Genomic DNA, 9,866 nt, shown 5'->3' on the forward strand with positions numbered 1-9,866 from the left:
GCATGCGAAGATGTAGCTGGTGGGTCCCAGCAGTCGGGGGGCGGTGGGTCCCAGCAGTCAGGGGGGCGAATTGTTTTGGTTTTCTTTTTTTGCCTAGACGCACTTCCTTGCGTGCGAAGATGTAGCTGGATTGTCCCAGTAGTCAGGGGGGCGAATCGTTTTTTTTGGCCCGAACGCACTTCCTTGCGCGCGAAGGTGTAGCTGGTGGGTCCCAGCAGTCAGGGGGAAACGTTTTTTCATGAAATACGGTGGCCCGTCCGGTGGGTCCCTGCTGTCAGGTGGAGGAATCATTATTTTCTGCGTAATAAGGAGGCACTTCCTTGCTGCCGCCGTGGACCCAGCTGTCAGCCTCTCCACGTACAGTCCACGTCCGATGGAAGTCGTTCCTTGACCATGTTGACCATGCCGTGCCGAGAGCACCAGGGCGGTGGACGACGGTGAGGCCTAGGAAGGGGACGAGGCGGAGCCGGTGAAGACGCGGCAGTGGATGCCCACGCGGAGAGGAGTATGAGGGTTCACTCGTTCGGCTGCGGTGTGAGGCTGTCGTCGCCGCAGGGCCTGGCTAGCGATGGGAATAGTAGGGGGCGGTGAGGCCTCTGCGGCAGCACAGCCGGCCACGGGAGGCAGGAGCAGGCGGCACGACCGGCACTGCTTTGGGCGGCTGGAGCAAGAAGACCAGAGGTTGAAGAAGCACTACGGCCGTTGGATGGACATCGTACGGTCACTGCAGCTAGAATCGTTTATATATTGACTAAGTTGACAAAGCCCTTGGTACGTCAACTTAGTAGGCCCACAGGTCAGCTTCCGAAACGGTGCGCCCCAGATGTCAGGGGGAGGAATCATTTTTTGGGCGGGTGAAGCTAGAATATCCGAGATTGAAGAAGAAGCACGGCATCCATTGGATGGACATTCAACGGCCACTGCTGCTAGAACCGTGTGTTGACTATAAGTTGACAAAACCTTGCATACGCATCAACTCTGTTTTTTTAGGGGACGCATCAACTTAGTAAGGCCAGAAGTGTGTGGCAGAGAACTTATAGCCCATTTGAGATTTGTAAGAATGTGTAGCCCATTTTTGAATTCTAATGGAATTTACTACAGCTCATTTACAGTTTGTTAAAAGTACAACCCATTTCAACCAACCGTTCAAAACAGAATTCAAAAAAAATTCCCACATTTTGATGGGATCCGAAATATTTTTATCCCAAAATTTCTAGTCAGATTAAATAAATTTATATTATGTAAAAATCCAACGAAACATTGCGCTCGCAACAATTAATGAAATTAAAAATTTCAATATCCAAAAATAATATTTTATAAAGTAATCACGTGTTTGGTGCATTTTTTATAGTTACTGCCCAGTTTTTATAATTACATCCCATTTATTATTTCTTAAAGCCCATTTTCTTGTTAAGCCTAATGCATCCCTCCTAGGAAAGATTTGCAGCCCAGCGGGGCGGAGAATAACAACTTGACCTTGCCTGGGTATTCCTAAAAAAAGTATAGCTGGGCTAGCCATTTTCAGCTTGAAAAAAAATTAATATCTGGGCTGGATATCTGGCCTGGGCTAGACGGGCCACAGCCCGCCCAGTTAATACTTGCAGCAATGTTTTCGTTGTTCTTCAGAGGAGAAATATTAATATCTGGGTTAAACATCGAAAAACTCTGTAGTGCTCACACCTCAAAAACACAAATACTGCTCGAGCTGCTTGGTCCCAGCTGTCGGCCGCTTCTTGTGCAATTCTCTCGTTTATTGACTACTACATAGGTTGACAATGGTGTGGGACCGTGATGTCAGGAAACCAGGGGGAAGCAAAATAAATTACTGCAACGAGCGCTTCCACCTCTGCCTCGTTGTCTCCCGTGGAAACCCCTTTCCTCCCTTTTTTTTGCTCGGGCAAGGACCAATGCATGCAGCACGTCCATGCGGTTATTAGGCAAGAAATAAAAGCACTTTGCATGCTATGAATTACGATGGCCTGCATGGGTAGCTAATAAGGCATCATCTTAACTGCTGTGATTAAATGTTGTGTTTAGAAGAGAGAAATATTCCTCTTTTCCACCAATCTGCTTGCACCTAGGTCGTGATGCACCTTCTAATACGACTTATTCACCTAGACGGAGGGAGAATAGTTTTATACATATATATATAATACGGAGGCACTTGCGTACGTGAGGCTATGGACCTGGTGGGTCCCCATTGTCATCCTCTCGAAGTAAAGTCATCTCCTCGCCCACGCGCGCTTTCCGCCCAAAACAGTCAGCGCCGCCCGCCCCGCTTCCCGGTGCAAGCGATTGCTCCGCCTTCAAACGACACAAGTGTCGTCCGTCCGTCCATCTGCTGCCCACATTAATGATACGCGGTTGCCGAGGCGGCTACTCCGGTGCCACACGTCCGTCCCTCCGCCCGCCCACCATTGCTATATAAACTGTTGCGCCAGCCATAACCGCAGTCATCCGCATACGTTCCCTTTCTCCTGTCCACACCACTACTGCCCACCATGGCTTCCTCGCGCTCCAGCGCTCTTGCGACGGGCGGGCGATGGACCACAAGAAGATGGCAGCCATTGCTGCCGACCGGCTGGCCAGCAGGCAGCCGAAGGACGACGACGTCCCAATGGAGAACATGGTAGTCGACGATCCGGCGCCAACCCCCTCCTCCGCGCCATCCTCGCCGGTGCATTGCACAATGACCATCGGCGAGGCCCGTGCCCAATATATGGACAGTGTGAGGCAGATGCATCAGGAGCAGTTCCGGGAGGCACAGGCCGACGCCGCCTACAACCACCATCTCCTCCAGGAGCACCTGCAGGCGGAGGAGCAGATCGCCGTGGAGCGGGCGGAGCAGGAGGCGCTGCTCGACTCGTACTGCTCCGCCCGCGAGGGCTGCCTCGAGCGCTGGCGGTACCGCATGCGGGTGGCGGAGGCTGCGGCCGCCTACAAAGAGGCTAGCAAAGAGGGCGATGAAGCGGGCGAGGCGCTGTTTGGCGAGACCGAGGACGAGGTAGAGGACAATGCCGGCTCCGACGAGTCTCCGCTCCACTGGTGTCGACAAGGCCCTGCTCCCCGAGGCCTCGCGGCGCCAACAACGAGGCAGAGGACACCGCCGGCTCCGCTGAGGCCCCGCCCCGCCAACAACGAGGCAGAGGACATCGCCGGCTCAGCCGAGGCCCCACCCTACCGGCAATGCGAGGGAGGATTTCCACCGCTCCGATGAGGCGCCGCCCGCCGGCAACGAGACAGAGGACATCGCCGGCTCCGCCGAGGCCCCACCCCGCTGCCAACGAGGCCGCGCCACACAGAAAACAAGGAAGAGTAGAACACGGTAGGTCGCCGCCGCTCGGGTCCAAGTAAGGCCACCGCTGCTACCCTCCTGTTGAAGCCAAGCTAGGCGGATTGACCATTGACGGCCGGTTAGCTTCTTGCGGCGGTGACGTGGAGTCGGGGAGTTGTGCTGGAGAATAACGCTGCTGATCATTGGGCTCCTAGTTGCCCTAATCGCTATGACAAGCTAGTCCGGTTAATTAATTATACATCCAGCGCACCCCTTTATAGTTGAAATGTAATGAAATCTGGCATGTTTATATGAAATCCGACCATGTATGAATGAATTTATTTCGATTAGTTCGAATTCCTGTATCACTGGCATTGGATAAACATGCAAAACAATACGTACTAGCATTATTCCCAGGGTGATCACCTCGTTTGCAGTAGTTTCACATGTACTCCCTCCGGTCCTTTCTAGTCTGCATACAAGTTTTGTCTACAGTCAAAGTATCTCTACTTTGACCAATCTTATACAAAAAAAGTATGCACTTACACAATGTGCGAAGTAAAAAGGAACAGAAGGAGTACAAAGAGTTTGAGCAGCTTTTTAGCGTTTCTGTACATTGCAATCAAACACACAGGCCAGGAAATCCATAGAGAACATTCAATACAATCGATGATTATGCATCTCAGCGACTCACATGTCAGAGGCAATATTTACTTCACAACTAAAGAATAAATAAAAAATTGATCGACGCTGCTGACAGCAAAGGGCGTCCCATTTGAAAATATCAAACGCATGTCTTGCTAAAATGAATGAGCAAAATTTGACAAGGTTGTCCCATTCCAAAATATCAAATGCCCGCGATTGTGGAATGGGCAGGGTTTGCCATCAGTTTGGACATTGACATGGCACCTCGTGCTAAATAAACCAGCTGTTCTTTTTGTGCAGTTCCACCAAAATCAACAAAATTCGCGCGTAGCTTGTATGATTTCGCCCTTATATGTTGCAACGCCTTGAACTTATCGGCACCTCCTTTCTTGTGGTGGAAATGAATGATTCGATGTATTCATGAACATTTTGTGCAGTTCCCATTGAAATCAAGCTGAGCACCCCTGTTTGCACAAATACAAAGAAGTGATTAGTATAGAGCAAATTGTACTATGAATTGACAGTTTCAACAGGCACATACATGGTCCATGTAGAGCACACTTTTAGAAAATTGGAACTCACCAGAAAGAATCCTAGAACAACAGCAAAAAATGGAGATTTTGTCAGTCCTTCTGAGCTGAAGTTAGTTTGGTCTTGTGGGGAGTAATGTAACCATCCTTCAACTGCTCCTTCTGATGATAAGATAGACAGGACTTCTTCATCCTGACATAATCGGAACTAGTCACTTCACGTACTCCATATTCTTCTTCAGAGGAAGATGATCCTGTTGTGCAACGACAAGAGGACTACTAAATGCTAGCATCACAGTTTGCTTGAAAAAAAGGAAAGGAAATATTTAAAACAGCACAGATGAAGCACTTCTCAAGGACAATACCACTTTTTCATGACAGTATCTAAACAGTAGCACAACACCAATAGAGATGACAAAGCTCAATCATATGGATGAAATCAATGGGCGAGTACCAACCTTTGTCAGGAGGCTTATTGTGTAGAGCATACAAATGAAGCATTTCTCCGGAACCATCTGTTGCTATCTATGGTGGTGGCCAAGCTTACTATATACTCCTCGATTAGTTTAATGTTCCCAACATCTTCTTGTGCAGTTCCACTAAAATATATGGTATCTTCAAAGAAGATCCCTGTTTGCACAAGTAGAGATAATAACATATTACATTAAGAGTGGCATCAAATCAATGGCAAAACAATTGCTCGTTCCAGCCATAGCAATAAATTAAGATGCAAAACTATATCATTACTTGTGCCATCACAGTTCCAGTGCTTCATTACAGCACCGGGAGTTGATTTTTGTTTTTCTTTTCCTTGTTCTTCCCCTTCATCACTTGGTTCAATAACAAACAAGCTTCGCCTTCAATGTAAGATTTGGCATGTCAATTAGGGAGCACAAGTATAGTACTAAACTTAATTTTCTGATGAAAGTGGCAAAATATAGGCCAGCAGTTGTGAAATATCCATATCTTACCTCAATGGGATATTACGGTGCACATACAGATTGGAAGTCTTGTCTCCATTTGTGCAGTTCACTAAAATCAAGCAACATTATTGTACAAGTAGCACAACATATGAATGCACACTGCAGAATCATGTGAAAGAAGGCTAGTACTGACCTCTCATGATGCGGAATTCAAACAACTCACAAGAAGAAGATCTGAACAAAATTCGCCTTAACGGATAGAAAGTAAGATCTCCTCTTGTGCAGTTCCACTAAGATCAAGCAATCAAGCAACATTGTCGGTGTGACATTTTGGTTGAACTGCACAAAACACTCTTAAAACAAAAGTGTTTTGTGCAGTGCAACAAAAGGTCACAACGGCAACGAGGTGAAGCAGATAACCCTGTTTACACAGAGGTGCAAAGGAAACAATTAGTGGTCAATAACGGTGGATGACACAGAAGCCAACAAAAAGAAGCATCTACCTTATCTAAATGGGAAATAAAGCAAGATAGTAGCATTTCTCAAATGGTGGCATTGATTAATATTAACATAGAGATTATATTAACAATAAAATTCGGTAAACATGTAATTTCCTTTTAATTGTGGCATTGCATCAATTTTGCAGCGGCATTATTAGAGGGTGTTTGTTTACAAGGATATTTTGGGGTAGGGACTAAAAAAACTCCGTGTCAGTCCGTGTTTGTCCCAGTTTTGTTATCAGACGCCTTTCCCTATGTGAGCGCAGCAAATCTAGTCCTGCTCAAACTCTACAGCCTTGTCCCTTCCTTTCCTTTTTGAACTAGTACTTTCGCCCCTTCCTGTCCTTTTTGAACCACGTCCTAGATTTATGTGATACAACTTTCCCCACTACTTTCCCCCATTCCTTTCCTCTTTGAACCACGTCCTAGATTAATGCTATACAACTTTCCCCCTTCATTTCCTCTTTGAACCACGTCCGAGATTCATGCTATATACAACTTTTCCCACTCCTTTCCTCTTTGAACCGCGTCCTAGATTCATGGTATACATGCAGCTAGAGCAATGCATGTGGAGTAAGTAAATTATACCTTAAGGTTCTTGGGGCGTGGTTCGGCGGGCGACGGGACGGCGGCGAAGAAGGAGGGCTCGGAGGCCCTCCCACGCCGCCGCTGGGTGGAAAGTGAACAGCTGCGCCGGTAGTCCCTCGCCGACGGCGACAGCATTAAGCCTCCTTCCCTTCTTGGCGGACAGATCCTGCCGGCTCTTTGAGCAGCAGTGAGGGGAGAGAGAGGCCAACGAAGTCTTGGTTAGATCTGGAGAGGGCGAGAGAGTGTGAAGAGAGCAACTACAAGCGTTGAGGCTCCAGCGGGAGAGGGTGAGAGAGTGTGAAGAGAGCAACTACAAGCGCTAAGGCTCCAGCGTGTATATATATACTAGAGAGAGAGTGTGAAGCGTGCAAACCCAAGAAAACATTTTGACCAGTCAAAGAATCCTCCTGGCACAAATTATGCTCAAGTGTAGTTATCGAACCCGAGACCTCAAGTTTGATGAGCGAACAGGCTAACCAGCTACACAACCCTCCTGTTATGTTCAACGAGAGGGAAATAACCTTTTATACATTCCTGAATCCTTATTATAACATGCACACAAATTTTGGGCACTTGTATTTGACTTAAGTCAGTGTGCCACCATATCTCGTATACTTACTACTCCCTCCATCTAGGTGTAATAAGTCACATTAGAAGGTGCAACGGGACCAAGGTGCGCGTGTGTGTGTGTGTGTGTTTAACAGCATGTGTGTGTGTTAGAGAGAGCGACAGATCAACCTACTCCTACAGAGAGATGTTGTGTAGTGTACGATTTTAGCCGCGAGAGTCGGTGCATCCTCTCGTTTCCGGCCGTGTCCGGTAGGGACATGCGGACAGCTGCCACGGCCGCTCCTGACCAGCCTGGCCCACCCAAAGCCCCTCCATCACCCACACGCGCTTCCCACCTGAAACAGTCAGCGCCGCTCCAAAGAATCGGTGCCGCATTCATGCCCGGGCAGAGCGGACGCGACCTCTCACTGGCACAAGAGTGATGGTTTCTTCGTCCGTCCAACTTACTGCTGGGTCTATGTGATTTGACGGCTCATTGGTCTTTATTACTGAGGTCGTAGGACTGCTGGATGTCCCACGCTTTCGGCGAAAGGAGGTATACCTACTAGATTACAATTTTCTCCATTCTTACAGCGGAGGCGTGCAAGAGCAGTGAAAACACGCAGGCTCAGTGATCCGCATGTGGTTCATGGTGAAATCTCTACAAAGACTTATATTTAGGAACGGAGGAAGTACTAGTATAGTACGTACTGTAATTTATCAGCGAGATAAATTTGTACAATGCTATGAAGCTCCCAGCTTCTGTTACATGTATCTTGCGTCCAAGGTTGCCCGTTGCAACATTTCATCAAATACAAAGGAGACTAACATGCATGCTATTGCATCTCAATGATTGACAGATCATAGCAAATATGTACTCCCTCCGTTCCAAAATAAGTTTCTCAACTTGTGCAAACTTTGGTACAATGTTGTACTAGTACTTAAGTTGACACTTATTTTGGAACAGAGGCAGCTAAAGAAAAAAACGATCCATGCAGTCCCTAGCCCTTGAACCGTGAACCCTGACCAGGCTTCAATTTGCTGGCAACGTTCGAGCTTCCTAATAAATGAAGTTTGCAACCTTTTGACCATCGGATCATTTTGTGCAGTTTCACCAAAATCAGGATGAGCATCCCTATGGCAAAGAAATTGAACAGGCGTGATTAGAATAAGATTACTGGGACTAGTTGATGAGACATAAAATCATCACAAATACAGTACGTAGAAGCCAGTAGAGGTATGTGCGGGGCAAAGAAGTAGAGAAATATCCACAGGGAGTGATGTGGGCAGATGGAGTAGTGGTGCAAGCCGGCTGTAAAGGGAGTTGTACCTGAGGGATGTAGCTCAACCTTGAGGAGGGCGGCGGGAGGCAGCAACTGCCCACGTCGCGGCAGTGAGCAAGGGACGAAGGCAACCTCACCGGCTTTGTGAGAGAGAACGGCGGGGACACCTGATCGGGATGTGCCGACAGTGGTTTTTCACCGTCGGCGACGGCCACCGCATCTACACTAAGCATCCACCCCTTCCCCAAGCGGACGTGATCCGTCGGGATGTTAGAGATGTGGCCACAGTCATTTTGTGCGAGAGAGTGTGAAGAGATCAACCCCAGCAAGCAACCGTGTAGGCTGGCCCGTCCTGACTATGTATATAGTGGAGCGGTTTCCTTTTCTCTTCATGTGAACCTATCATATTGCGTACGTGCCACTGAAGAAAAAAAACTTTATTTATAAATGACGCGGCACCTACTACTCGTTCTCCTATAACCTTGCGCTTGGCATCTCCAAGATATTAACCTTGCGATTGGCTCTTCGCCTCTTTGGGAAGTCGAGCAATAATGGTAGTGCAGTATATATCATTCTGGCTATATGAGACCGAATGAATTGTTGCACGTCCTCCACGTGGGCGAGGGAGAGTGCTACATAGGGAGCAAAATGAGTGAATCTACACTCTAAAATACGTCTATATACATCAGTGTTTGGAGTATGTACTAGTAGTTCATATTGAAATCTACTACAGGACATATATATTCCAAACAATATGATAGTATAATCTCTATAACCAAGGTAGTAGGGACGAGGAGTAAACGGAGGGAGTAGTAAATTTTTCTCCTCGTCCTACGATCCACCGCGCGCATGGGCGAGGGAGCGGGCGTAAGGCGTAGTAAGCAAGCTTCACCTCATCCTGCGAACCACCACGCCCGTGGGCGGGGGAGACGGCGTACTAAGCAAGCTTCTCCTTGTTCTGCGAGTTGACGGGACACATCAAAAGTACTCCAGTGTATAGAGCCTTGCCTCTAAGGTAGGCCCCACATGGTTTGCCTCTTTTTTAACATAACACGTCAAGTCGCAATTTGTTTGTTCACCCGTGGTAGACGATCCTCCCTCCACCAAGTGGACAACCAGTACACATGCCAAATTACCACGTGGGCTGCCTTTTTTGTACAGAAATGAGCTCCACCGTGTACCCGCGCGGGTGTGGTTGGGAAAGAGACGGGAGTACATGCGTCGTGCTTCACCTCTTCTCTTCGTGCACGTCCCCCACCTACGTGGGGTGTGTGTGAGAGATACAAACCGCGTTCGTGAGTGTTTTTTGTTTTGGGGTGGGGGCTGGGGTGGGGGTTGATTTCGTGAATTATTTGTGGGAATATGTGTCGATGACATCTCAAACAAAATTTTGCATGCAATGTGTGTGAAATGGAGGCCTATCCATATCATACATAGAGGGTCGGGCAATCCACGAGAAGAGAGGGAGGGGTCATAGCTATCGATAGAGTCAAAGAGAGGATCAAGTGGGTGGGTGCGAGATCGATGAAGAGAGCCATCGAAATTGTTTGTGTGTACAAGTCAAAGATATAGGG

The sequence above is a fragment of the Triticum aestivum genome, chromosome 5A (genome assembly GCF_018294505.1).
Source record: "Triticum aestivum cultivar Chinese Spring chromosome 5A, IWGSC CS RefSeq v2.1, whole genome shotgun sequence".
NCBI lineage: Eukaryota > Viridiplantae > Streptophyta > Magnoliopsida > Poales > Poaceae > Triticum > Triticum aestivum.